Consider the following 12,906-nt stretch of genomic DNA (forward strand, 5'->3'; position numbering starts at 1 on the left):
CAGAGAGCCCCAAAGAGAGTCGCCCCTTCATGCGGCACTGAACCCTCGGACTCTTCGCTAGACACGGAGGCCTCGAGGGAGGGGATGGAGGAAGTGGTGGGGAGCCGGCGCAGGGGGAAACCCTTGAGGACAAGGGGCAGGATGAAGCTGCGGGAACTGGCGGACGAAAGCTGCTACAGAGTGCGAGTGGGGAGGTCGGAGTCGGACTGAGACACATTCTGGCATGGACCTTACTGTAGCGTCCGTGAATGTGAGAAGTTTGAAGGGCAAGGGGAGGAGAGGAGCGATAATGCAGCTTTTGCAGGCCACCAAGAGGGATGTGGTCTTCCTCCAGGAATGTCACTTGCCGTACACCCTGGGTCGGGAGAAACTGTTTGAGGACTGGGACGGCTGCTACTTTTGGTCGGGGAGCAATGAAAACCGATGCACGGGGGTGGTTACCCTCCTGGGTTGGAGGGGTATACAGATAGTGGGGTCCCAAGAGGTGATCCCGGGCCGTCTCTATTATGTGGACGTGTCTTATGGGGATGCAGAACTGAGACTGATAAATGTGTACGCCCCCACGACGTGCGCAGAAAGGGTGGACCTGTGGAATAACGTGGTGACCCTGCTGGTGACGAGGCAGCAGGTCATAATGGGGGGTGATTTTAATTGCCCGTTGTGCCTTGTAGACCTGCTATCGGTGGCTGGGAGGAGGAAGCTTGACCCTTCCTCTCGGAAATTGAAGGAGCTGATGGAGGACTTTGAAATGACTGATGCCTTCAGAAAGGTGCACCCGATGAGACCAGGATATACGTGGTCGGATAAGGGCGGTGGAACGCAATCGCGAATAGACTTCCTTTTTGTGTCTGCCAATGTGAGGGTGGATAGGGTAGATTTGGAACCTTTCCCCTTTTCAGACCACAATTTGGTAAAGACAAAGCTCGGTATTCCAGGTGGCCTGAAAATAGGGAAGGGGACCTGGAAGATGAATGTGAGCCTGTTGGCAGACGGAAAGGTGGTGGAGGACTTCGTAAGGTGGTACGAAGACTAGACGACCCTGCAGGAATGCTTCGCCACGAGGGTGGAGTGGTGGAATATGGTGAAGGGACGGATAAAGGCTCTCTTCCAGACATATAGCAGGGAGAGGAGCGTGAAGAGGAAGCTGCAGCTGTGGAATGCCAGGATCGAGAAGAGGTACAGGTTACTTGAGCTGGGATTCCCGGTGGGCGAGGACATAGAGAGGTTGAAGGGGAGGTTATCCTCGGTATTGGAGAGGAGAGCCAAGCAGCTGGTATACAGGGCAAGGGTCAGAGCAACAGAACAGGGGGAGAAGTGTACGAGATTCATATTTAAGAAATGCAGGGCAGGAGATAACACAGTTAGGGAATTGGTGAGTCCGACTAGAGGCAGGCAGGCAGGCAACGACTGAGGGCATGATAGAGATAGCGAGGGATTACTATGGGGAGTTGTATGGGAGGAAGGGAACGGATAAGGGGATGCGGGATGCACTGCTGGGGGAGCTGAGACATGAGGTTAGGAACCCAGAGGTACTGGGAGAGAGGATCCAGTTGGGGGAAGTGGAGGAGGCGGTGAGGAGGCAAAACAGGAATAGGACGCCGGGACTGGATGGAATTCAGGCGGAATTCTACATCACATTCTGGGATTTGTTGAAGGGGGATATGCTGCAGATGTGCAGGGAGACACTGGAGGGCGGCCTGGTGCCAGAAGCAATGTGTGAGGGGCTCGTCACACTGATGTATAAGGGGAAGGGGGACCGGAGAGATTTGGGAAACTGGCGTCCAGTTATGCTCCTGAACTCGGACTACGAGATTATGGCGAAGATAGTCGCGACGCATTTGGGGAAGGTGGTGGAGGGGGTGGTCGAGCCCGACCAGACGTGCGCGGTGCCAGCAAGGAGGATTTCGGACTCCCTGATTTTATTAAGGGAGGCGATAGAGGTGGAAGGAGAGAGGGGGTGACCCCTGGGACTCCTTAGCCTGGACCTTGAGAAGGCTTTTGACCACCTCTCGCACGAGTATATGTTCGCGGTGCTGGAAAGAATGGGAGTGAGTGGGCCCTTGGTCCACTGGGTGAGGCGTCTTTACCAAGGGCTCAGGACCAGACTACTGCTAAATGGGGAGCTCTCAGGGACAATCCCAGTAGAGTCAGGGGTGAGGCAGGGGTGCCCGATGTCCGCGGTTCTATTTGTAATGTGTATGGAACCCCTTGCACAGGCAATGAGAAACAGCCAGGGGATTAGGGGAGTGACCATCCCTGGGAATAAGGAACAGGGGAAGGTGGCGTTGTATATGGATGACGTAGTCATGCTCTGTAGGGACGTGGCATCAGTGTGGGGGGCCATGAAGGAGACAAACCGCTTCGGCCTGGCCTCCGGCTTGAAGGTAAACGCGAGGAAGAGCGGACTGATGGTCTTCGGGGACCCGAGATTGTTCGAGGGCCGGCCGCCTGAGTTGGGGATACAGACGGAGGAGGTCAGGGTCTTAGGGGTTGCTTTTTGCCGAGAGAGGTCGGCGGAACAAAACTGGGACGGGAGGATAGGGCAGGTGAGGGGACAGTTAGGTAGGTGGGCCGGGAGACGGCTTACGATGGAAGGGAGGATTCTGGTGGTGAGGGTGGAGGTTTTACCAACACTTATCTACCTCGCATATGTGTACCCGCCAGGTAGGAGGGAGGTAAGGATCTTGGAATCGGTGTTGTTTAGGTTCATTTGGGGGGAGGGATGGATAGAGTGAAGAGGGAGGTGATGTGTAAACGCGTCGAGAACGGGGGGAGGGGTGCCCCAAATGTTGCGCGTGCTCTGTCTTCAATTTTTGTGTGCAACACTCTGAGGTTGTTTTTTTTCCGAAGGGCCCCGGGGGAAGGCCGCTTGTTATTTGAGGTATCGCCTGACATGGCTCTTGAGGGGGCTTGGGATGACCCAATTGGCCTGGCCACAGGGTTGGCTGAACGCGGTGGTGGGTGACTATATCAAAGAGTACGGTTTGAGTCGGAGAGGGGGACCGTGGAACCCCAGGGAGGTGTTGGCCGAAGTAAACGAAGGGGAGGCCTGCGAGGGGGTGATGGGCGCGAAGAGGGCTGTGCACCGTCAAGTGTGGAGGAACACTTCATCAACGGCGCTCACAAAGAAACAGAGGGATCTGTCCTGGTTGGCGGTGTTTTCCCACCGAATGGCACGTTCCCCCAAATGCCCGAGGGGATGCAGCGCAGATGAGGACGCGGTGCACGTCATGGTGAAGTGTCCCTTCGCACAGGAGGTGTGGAGACGGAGCGGTCCGCTGTTGTCCCGGTTTTACCCGGCGCAGGTGTTAATGCGGGACATTATGTGGGGAGTCTTAAGGGGGGTGAGGGAGGGTGACAAAGAGCGGGCGTGGGCCATAATAGGTGCGGCGAAGGAGGCCTTGTGGGGGGTGCGCAGAAAGGAGCTGGATGGGTCCCCTATGTCACCTTTGGGGGTGTGTTACTGGGCGAGGAGGTTGCTAGAAAGGGTGATGGAAGTGGATCGGGTTGGGCGGTGGGGTAGGGAGGGGTCCGGGGGTATGGGGAAGGGATGGTGAGGGACGGCCATGCGCATTTTGCCGGCCTGCTGAGTTGTGCGGGCGAGGAATGTCCGTGTTCGGTCGGGGGAAGGCGATGTGGTGGAGCGTTGCGCGGGTGAATGGTGGTGGTGACGGTGGTGGTGACGGTGGTTAAGGGGGCGCGGGGCGGTGGGCGTTGCGGTAGCTGGCTTTTGTTGTATTGTATGTGGGTGGTGCCCGCGGATGTGACGGAGATTGGAAGGGGCCTATCGTGGCGCCAGGGATGGAGTGTTGTTTCCAGTGCTTTCTTTGGTTTTCTTTGTGTTCGCTGAGAAGGTAATAAAAACCTTAAAATCGGTCCTCCCAGGGTGAGGCTTATCCATTGCACTGCGGGTGGGTTGACCCCTGCGATTTCCCCAAATGCGGGAAACTCGACTGTATAATTTGTGGTACTGGGGGACTGCGTTCGCGCTATCCCCCATTTTTAAAGAAAAAAGAGGGTGCTTTGTTCAAGCAACTGAAACAGCCGGACCGAGTTCCTGTGATGGATATTATTTCAGGATTGTTGAAAGATAACTGGTAAGCATTTTCATAATTAAAAGCAATCTGCACGTTCTCTCCCTGCCAGCCAGCAAAACTTTGAATCGTATATATAGTGCCCTGTCTTTCTAAGCCATGTTCTTCCTTTCTCTGTTCTGTATATCCCAATTTCTCTCAATTTCTTGCTTTCTCTCTGTGTCTCTATTTCTCTGTTCCAACTTCTACCTATATCTCTATTACACTCCCCCCTCCATTGAATTTCACCCACTTCCCTATCTCTCCCTGTTTATCTCTCACCCATGTTCTCCACATTCCCACCTCTCCCATTCCCATCTCATTCTCCCTTGCCTCTCTGTAATCCCCCTTCCTGATGTTTGTAACTTTTAATTGCCTCTCTTATTCCCATTTGGCTCTCTTTTTCCTCTGTTTCACAACCTTCCGCTCTCTCCATCGCCTTGCATGACCTCCTGCTTTCTCACACATTGTGCGGGATACACATCCAGGGTACAGGGTGGCTGGGGGAGGGTGATGTGACATCAGCCCACACAAACACGGCTCAAGAGCCAGCCAGACAGACAGGAATCCAGCCAGGAATCCACTTTGAATACAGTTTTAGATATATAATGTTCATCTTCTTGGTTCTTTCGGTAAAGTCACGTAGAAGGGAAGTAATAAAATAATAAAAATAAAACATAATAAAATTATTCTCACGACGTTTCGGCCACAACGCAAGCAGCCGTCCTCAGGTGAAGAACAGGTCTGTCGAGAAGACAGAGTCTGAATGACAACCCCAGGGTTGGAGCGTCTTTTTAAGCTGGGTTGGAGGGGGGGCAGAGCGCCTTGACAAAACAATTTGCATATCAAGATGATTTTAGCATATATATAACCTGGGTTGGAGGTGGAAGAAGAGCGCCTTGACACAATAATTTGCATATCAAGAGGAATTTAGCATATTTATGGGAAATGCGTAGGAGGTGGGCTGGGGGATTTCAAAGTCATATTATTTCTGCTTCAACTGCATTAATTGATCAGACCAAAGAGTTATCATTGAAACCTTCTGCAGCCAGGCCACCAAGATTATACGGCTTGCCAAAGATATGTAATAACAGCCATAGAGGGTTCACGTGGGGATTGGCTTGCCGGTCCTGCTTGTAGCCAATAAGGGTTGAGATAAGGACCATGGCCCACGCGTGATCACGACAGGTCATCAGGAGTGATTGGCCTAGCCATTCGGGGCCCCAGCTAATGGGGAGCCAGATGAGGGGTGTGGTCCTGGGATTGACAGGGAACCATCGAGAACGGTCGAAGCTGTCCATGAACGATTGGCTGGGGGAACCACGTGACGAAGGCATTAAGAGCGAGTGAGAGAGAACGATCGGGAGCAGACTGAAACTGACAAGAGCAGGGTCACGCGCGCGTGGGGGCTCGGGGTGCCACGTGCGCGGTGGGGACTTAGTGCGTAGTCTGTCCTCTCTCCGTTGTCTGCCAGCAACGGAGAGTGAGTGAGCAAAGTGTATTGTGGAGTGGAAATAAAAGGACTGATTCCGAAGCCGTCTCCCGAAGGATTATTACACTGGTGTCAGAAGTAATTCTGCGACTGTTTGGACGATCGTCAAGATGTCTAAGCACCTCAGAAAAAAGAACCTGCCCGTGCCTCTATCGGAGGAAGAAGTCGAGACGGATAAAGATGAGCTGTTGGGAGCTACAGCCCTGGTGCCGCCGGCTGATGACGCTCGCCTCGACGCCTCTCAGCGTCGACCGGGGGAGGATGCGACCACCGCAGGACTGAGAGACGAATGGTGGCTGATGGCGGAGCAGATTGAGTCATTGTGCGCAATTCTGCTAAGCCTGGTGACCGCGGTGGCGTCCTCACCAGCCGTGGGTCGCCAGATCGCCGATCAGCTGGACGCCGCGGGAAGGAGTCCTGCTATGGAAGCGGGACCCGCCATTGCTCCTGCCACGCGGGAGGACGCCGTCGTCTTGGGTGGGGCGGCTGCGCCGGAGTCGTCGGCCGCCATTTTGGGCGCGCCTACCACCACGCGGCCGCCGGACGCCATTTTGTCTGCACCGAGCAGAGAGCGGGAACGGCAGCCGGAGACGCCCGCGGCACGCGCCTGCCACCGCGGACATCGCCTTCCACAAATAAAAGAATTTATCGCCGGGGGCGATTGGAGTGCTTTTACGTGGCGCTTCGAGTCAGCTTTTAGATCTGTCAACTGGACGGAGGAAGAAGCGCTGGGAGCGCTACCTACGCTGCTCGATGATGTGTCTCTGGGAGTCTTCCGCTCCATCCCGGCGTCCAAGAAGAAGACACTGCGGGATGCGTTCACAGAGATGGCGGAATTTTACGACCCGCCGACATCGGCCACCAGAAAATTTATGTCGCGTCGCCGGGCACCGGAGGAATCGCCGTTGGCCTATCCGGGGGCGTTGATGGCGATGGCCATGGCCGCCTACCCCGACGCAACGGCCGAGCATTTGGATCCACTCATCCTTTCCCGCATGCTGGAGTTGTCTCAGGAGCTCAACATCTCTCTACCAGTGTGCGGCCACGAACCGCTTTCATCGCGGTGGGTGGCGCGCTGCCTGGACGCTAAGTTTAATATCAAGCGGTGGGACCAGATGGCGGCGTGGACGGGGAAACCCGAGATCGACGGGCCGCCTCTGGGGTGGTCTAAGCGACTGGTTGTCCACTGCTCTGATGACTCGGGCGACAACGACATGCTGGCTGCTGCTGTCCCGCATAGGATTCCGGGACGGCGGCTGCGCGACCAGCGGGGCGACTACACGGGCCGACCGCGTGCGAGGGCCGGGTCGTCCGACCACCGGCCGACGTCGGCCGCTTGTTTTAAGTGCGGCAGACGGGGCCACTTCGCCCGTGACTGCCGCTGCCGACCTCTGCTGTCGCCTCCTCCGCCAAGGGGACCTCCATCTCCTCTACCTGCTGTGGAGCTGCAACAACCTTCGGATGTAATTTTTCATTTGTTGTCCATTCCTGTGTCGAGAATACGCAAGGTTAATGATGCGTGTGTTGCCGCCAATGGGGGGAGCATGGGTATCTGCGGACAGGTGGATGTGAGCATCGCTATCGGAAATATTACCGCCGCAGGACCTGTGTTAATTTCTCGCTCGCTAGCTGTTCCATGCTTGTTGGGTACGGATTTCCTGCGCCGGATGCCGTTGCGAATACGGGTCGACCAGGACTGTTTGGAAATGCCGGGGGGTCGTAGGATGGCGTTCCTGCCTTCCCTGCTGGCCAAGGCGCCTACAGGTAACGCAATTACTGCTGTAGTTGCGGCTATGGTGGAGGTTCCATCGGGAGCGCAAATGCTTATTCCGCTACGTTGCCGAAAACCACTTCAAATGGGAAGGGGTGCGAAAGGCGTGCTATTATCCCCATCGAATTCCGTATCGAAATCTTTTTCTTTGGCGGCGGCAGAAACGATCGTGCGCCCAGGTCAGGCACCTTTCATACAGGTCTTGAATGGGGGACCTGATCGCGTTGTTGTTCCGGAGGGATCGGTGCTGGCTCACGCCACTACCGATTTCGCCTCTTGTGAAAAACCGCCGCGCGCTCGGATGCCCGCGGATGGGCCTCCGCATGATCGTTCACAAGAACGCTGGATCGCGGATTTATGCGGAGAGAATTCTTCCTTGTCAAATGAACATAGGAACGCCTTGCGTTCGCTGTTGCTGCAGTACGCTGATGTGTTCAGCAGAAATGATTTGGACCTCGGCCGCACATCGCTTTTGTCGCACCATATTGAAACCGGTGCGGCGCCTCCTGTCTGTATGCACCCTCACCGCATGAGCCCGGAGGAAAGGGAACACGTGCGTGGGGCGGTAGATGAATTGCTGGCGGCGGATATTATCTCGCCATCCAACAGCCCTTGGGGCGCGCCCGTCGTTTTGGTTAAGAAAAAAGATGGTGGTACGAGGTTTTGCGTTGATTTCCGCCGGTTGAACAAAATCTCGGTAGCGGACGCGTACCCCTTACCGAGGATGGATGACTTATTGGATGCTTTATCGGGTGCTAAATTCTTTTCCACCCTTGACCTGTCCTCGGGCTTCTGGCAGCTTCCCCTCGATGACGAGTCAAAAGCCAAAACGGCATTCCGCACGCCGCATGGCCTCTTTGAATTTAATCGGTTGCCGATGGGCCTGAACGCGGCTCCGGCCACGTTTCAGCGGCTCATGGAATTGGTGTTGGCGGGACTGCAGTGGGAAATGTGCCTCATATATCTGGACGATATAATTGTCTTTAGCCGCATGTTCGAGGAACATCTCCAACGCCTTGAGACAGTTTTTCAAAGAATGCGTGCGGCTGACCTTAAGTTTAAACCGAGGAAATGCCACCTCCTGCAACACTCCGTCCGTTACCTGGGTCATATTGTCAGCTCGGACGGTGTATCTACTGACCCTCTGAAAACAAAGTGTGTACGTGAGTGGCCCACACCCACTTCAGTGGGTGATGTTCGGCGGTTTATTGGATTCGCTTCCTATTATCGCCGCTTCGTTAAGAACTTTGCGACGTTGGCAAAACCATTACACGTTCTGACTGGCAAAAATCAAAGGTTTAAATGGGGGGCGGAGGAAGAAAGTTCCTTTGTGGCACTTCGGGACCACCTCGCCACGGCGCCTACGTTAGATTACCCAGATTTTTCACAGCCGTTCATCCTTGATACGGATGCTAGTGATATCGGCATTGGGGCCGTTTTGTCGCAACGTAAGGACGGGGTTGAGAGGGTGGTGGCGTATGGCAGCAGGGTTCTGTCACCTGCGGAAACGCGATATTGCGTGACAAGGCGGGAACTTTTGGCAATTGTCCATTTTGTTCGATTGTACCGACCGTACCTGTATGGACGGAAATTCCTGGTCCGCACTGATCATGCGGCTTTGCAATATTCCCTCAAATTAGATCAGCCGTCAGGCCAATTGGCCCGGTGGTTGGAATCGTTACAGGAATTTTCCTTCGATATAACATACCGAAAGGGGGCCCGTCATGCGAACGCTGATGCGCTCTCAAGGCTGCCGCCCGTTCCTCCGTGCACTTGCCTGACGGGCACGCACCGCTGCGCCGCACCGCCCACGTCGCCCTGCCCGGTTATGGGGGCGATAGCAAATGAGGACGACGCAGGGGCGAAGGAGGAGGACCAGCAGGTGTCGGTGGACACCGATGATACCTTACGGCTGCCGCACGCGGTCTGGTTGCGCGAGCAGGAGGCCGATGCCTCGCTGTCTCCGCTACGTAAATTGGTTGGGAAACAGAAATCGCAATTGGCGGGCTGGAAGTGGCAGATGTTCCGGGGTAAGTCGGGATTGCTAATGTGTACCGACGGGGTGTCTGACCGACCACGCTTGGTGGTGCCTACTTCGCTTCGCTACGACCTGCTCCGTGCTCTGTACGCTGATAAGTTGATGCACCTCGTGCCAAAAGACTGTGGCCGCGATGCAAAAGGATTTTTTCTGGGCCGGTATGACGGCGGACATCAATGATTTTGTCCGCTCGTGCCATGATTGTGCGAAGAGGAAGCCGCCTCGGAACCATTATGTACCACCGTTGCGTTCCATTGAAGTGTCCCGTATCAACGAATTAGTGGCTCTCGACATTCTGGGGCCGTTTCCCCCGTCGGCTAGGGGCAATAAATACCTTCTGGTCGGGGTGGAATATTTTTCTCGATGGCCGATGGCCTGGCCTCTGCCCGACCAAACGGCAGCGTCCATCACCGACGCTTTCTTGAACAGGTATGTCATGGACAAGGGGGCACCTGAAAGGCTGCTCACAGATCAAGGCCGGAATTTATCCTCTAAATTGCTTAGGGAAGTTTGTAACGCGCTAGGTACAAAGAAAGTTCGCACCTCCCCATACCATCCACAAACAGATGGTATGGTGGAACGATTCAACCGTACCCTTTTCGCTATGCTTTGTCACACGGTCAGTGAAAAGCAAACCGATTTGGACTTGCACATACCAGGCGTCTTGGCGGCATACCGCATGGTTCCGCACACGTCCACAGGATACTCACCGTTTTTTTTTATGTATGGCCGTGAAAATGTTCCACCCATCGATGTACAACTGGGTACGCCGAGTAAACAACCGTCCCGCTCCCTGCCTGACCAAGTGCGTGACTCGCTTGAACGAGTAACGGAAGCGCGAGAGGCTGCCCGGTGTGCGACGGCCCGTGCTCAGGCAACGAACGAACGGTACGCGCGTCGATCGCATACTCGCATGCCTTGGTCAGTGGGAGACCTGGCGTGGCTCCACTGCCCCCAGGTACCGGCGGGCACATCCCCTAAACTGCACAGGCCATGGCGGGGGCCTGTGACGCTCGTAGATGTTCGGAACTCGCAAAGTATCCGCGTTCAATACGGCAAACGTCGGTGGTATGTTCATTCCTCGCGACTTAAACCCTATGTTGACGCGCGTGTCGGTCCTTCATCCCCAATAGCTGACCTGCCGGGTTCTGATGGGCCGACTACGCCGCTTGACACGCCCGTTGATCCCAGGAGGGACTGTGTTGTGCCTCCTGCAGATGAACAGGTTCTGAGGGCTGAGGAAGCCCCCGCTGCCCCCCCTCCAACGGGGCCCGCGCTGGTCGTGACCAAGCACCAACAACCGACTTCTTCTTCGAGCCTGCCACCTCCTGTCCATCCGGAAGCAAAGCGACCTTGCGCTGGGAGCGGAGAGGGTCCCGCGTCGCGTACGCGGTCGAAATCTCTTCCGTTTCGTTAACGTTTGATCGTTCGCTGATTCCCTGTCGTTACCGTGCTGCAGGGGCGCCCTAATGTATGTTGTGATTTTTTTTTATTATTATGGGTGACTGTTTTGAATGTTGTTAGGCGCAGGAACGCCGGTTCACCCTCAAATTGTTAAACGCACCTTGGTGCCCGAATAAGATGTTGCGGAATTGGTTCTTCACCCTTTTCCCAGCCGAGACGGCTAAAAAATTTTCACCGGGGGGGGGGGGGGGGGGTGATGTAATTACAGCCATAGAGGGTTCACGTGGGGATTGGCTTGCCGGTCCTGCTTGTAGCCAATAAGGATTGAGATAGGGACCATGGCCCACGCGTGATCACGACAGGTCATCAGGAGTGATTGGCCTAGCCATTCGGGGCCCAAGCTAATGGGGAGCCGGATGAGGGGCGTGGTCCCAGGATTAACAGGGAACCATCGAGAATGGTCGAAGCTGTCCATGAACGATTGGCTGGGGGAACCACGTGACGAAGGCATTAAGAGCGAGTGAGAGAGAACGATCGGGAGCAGACTGAAACTGACAAGAGCAGGGTCACGCGCGCGCGGGGGCTCGGGGTGCCACGTGCGCGGTGGGGACTTAGTGCGTAGTCTGTCCTCTCTCCGTTGTCTGCCAGCAACGGAGAGTGAGTGAGCAAAGTGTATTGTGGAGTGGAAATAAATGGACTGATTCCGAAGCCGTCTCCCGAAGGATTATTACAGATACATAAAGAAGATACACCTCTTCGTCCCATTGTCTCTACTATCAACTCCCCCACCTATAAACTGGCTCGTTTTTTGTCTGAAATCCTATGGCCTTTCACTGGAAAAACCACCTCTGCGGTACTAAACTCTACTGACCTGGTATCGACAATCAAGGGGATTTCCCTGTCCCCAGACGACCTGCTTGTCAGTTTTGATGTGGTTTCCTTATTCACCAAAGTTACTGTACCTGACACCATCGCAATCATTGAAGACTTGGTTCATCAAGGACTGAATGCTGGGGTACCCCCCCACCCCCCGGTGCTTAACCAATACATACTTCACCTGGAATGGAACTTTCTACAAGCAAACTGAGGGCACCCCAATGGCCCCCCCCCGCATCTCCGGTTGTAGCCAACATTTTCATGGAGAAATTTGAGACTGACGCCATCCAGACTGCCACTCTATGCTCGACCTTATGGAAGAGGTACGTAGATGACACTTTTGTCATCTGGCCACATGGCCGGCCTGTTCTAGACCAATTCCTCGACCACATCAATTCCATACACCCAGCCATCAGATTCACCATGGAAGTCGAAAAAGATGGCAAGCTACCCTTTTTGGATGTCCTAATTAAAAGGAGACCTGATGGTTCAATGAGTCATTCTGTCTTCAGGAAAGCCACCCACACGGATGCATACCTAAAACCGGATTCCCACCACCATCCATCCCAGAAGAACTCCCTCATCAAGACTCTATACCATAGAGCCCAATGCATCTCCGACCAGGAACACATTGCCAGTGAACTCAAACACGTACGTTAAGTTCTTAAGGCTAATGAATACTCCGACTACACAATCCGCAAGGCCATCACTCCAACCATCAAGAAGGATCCTTTTGAGGAGCCTATCAAAACCATCTCCTTACCCTACATTGCTGGGGTCACAAAAAAGATCTCCAAAATCCTGATTAAACACAAGATCCAGGTCCGATTCAACACAGTACATAAAATCTGTGATCTGGTCCCGTCTGTAAAAGACGTGGATCCAGACATAAAGTACCCTGGCGTCTACAAACTAAGGTGCCTCTGTGGTAGCAGTTACATTGGAGAAACCAAAGGACATGTCTCGGACCGCATCCGTGAACATAAAGCAGACATGAAACACGGTAGGACAAACACCTCAGCCGTGGAAGATCACTGTTACAATTCAGTGGGCTCACATGACATTGACTTCTCCAAGAAGGAGGTTCTCTGCAAGCCATCTGGCTACCATGAGAGATTCGTTCATGAGGCGATCCATATATACAAACACAGAGACAATTTCAACCGAGAAGATGGATTCTGGCTCAGCAATCATTGGAAGGACGTAATAAACCATTTCGGATCTTAACTGATTGTTGTTCACGTTTACGGTA

General features: G+C 54.4%; 1 pseudogene; it reads left to right on the forward strand.

The window, feature by feature from the left end:
• Window positions 1-3,845: 3,845 nt before the first annotated feature.
• Window positions 3,846-3,998, forward strand: LOC144936909 (U1 spliceosomal RNA; annotated as a pseudogene).
• The last annotated feature ends 8,908 nt before the right edge of the window (window positions 3,999-12,906 follow it).

Source organism: Lampetra fluviatilis, chromosome 1, assembly GCF_964198595.1.
Source record: "Lampetra fluviatilis chromosome 1, kcLamFluv1.1, whole genome shotgun sequence".
NCBI lineage: Eukaryota > Metazoa > Chordata > Hyperoartia > Petromyzontiformes > Petromyzontidae > Lampetra > Lampetra fluviatilis.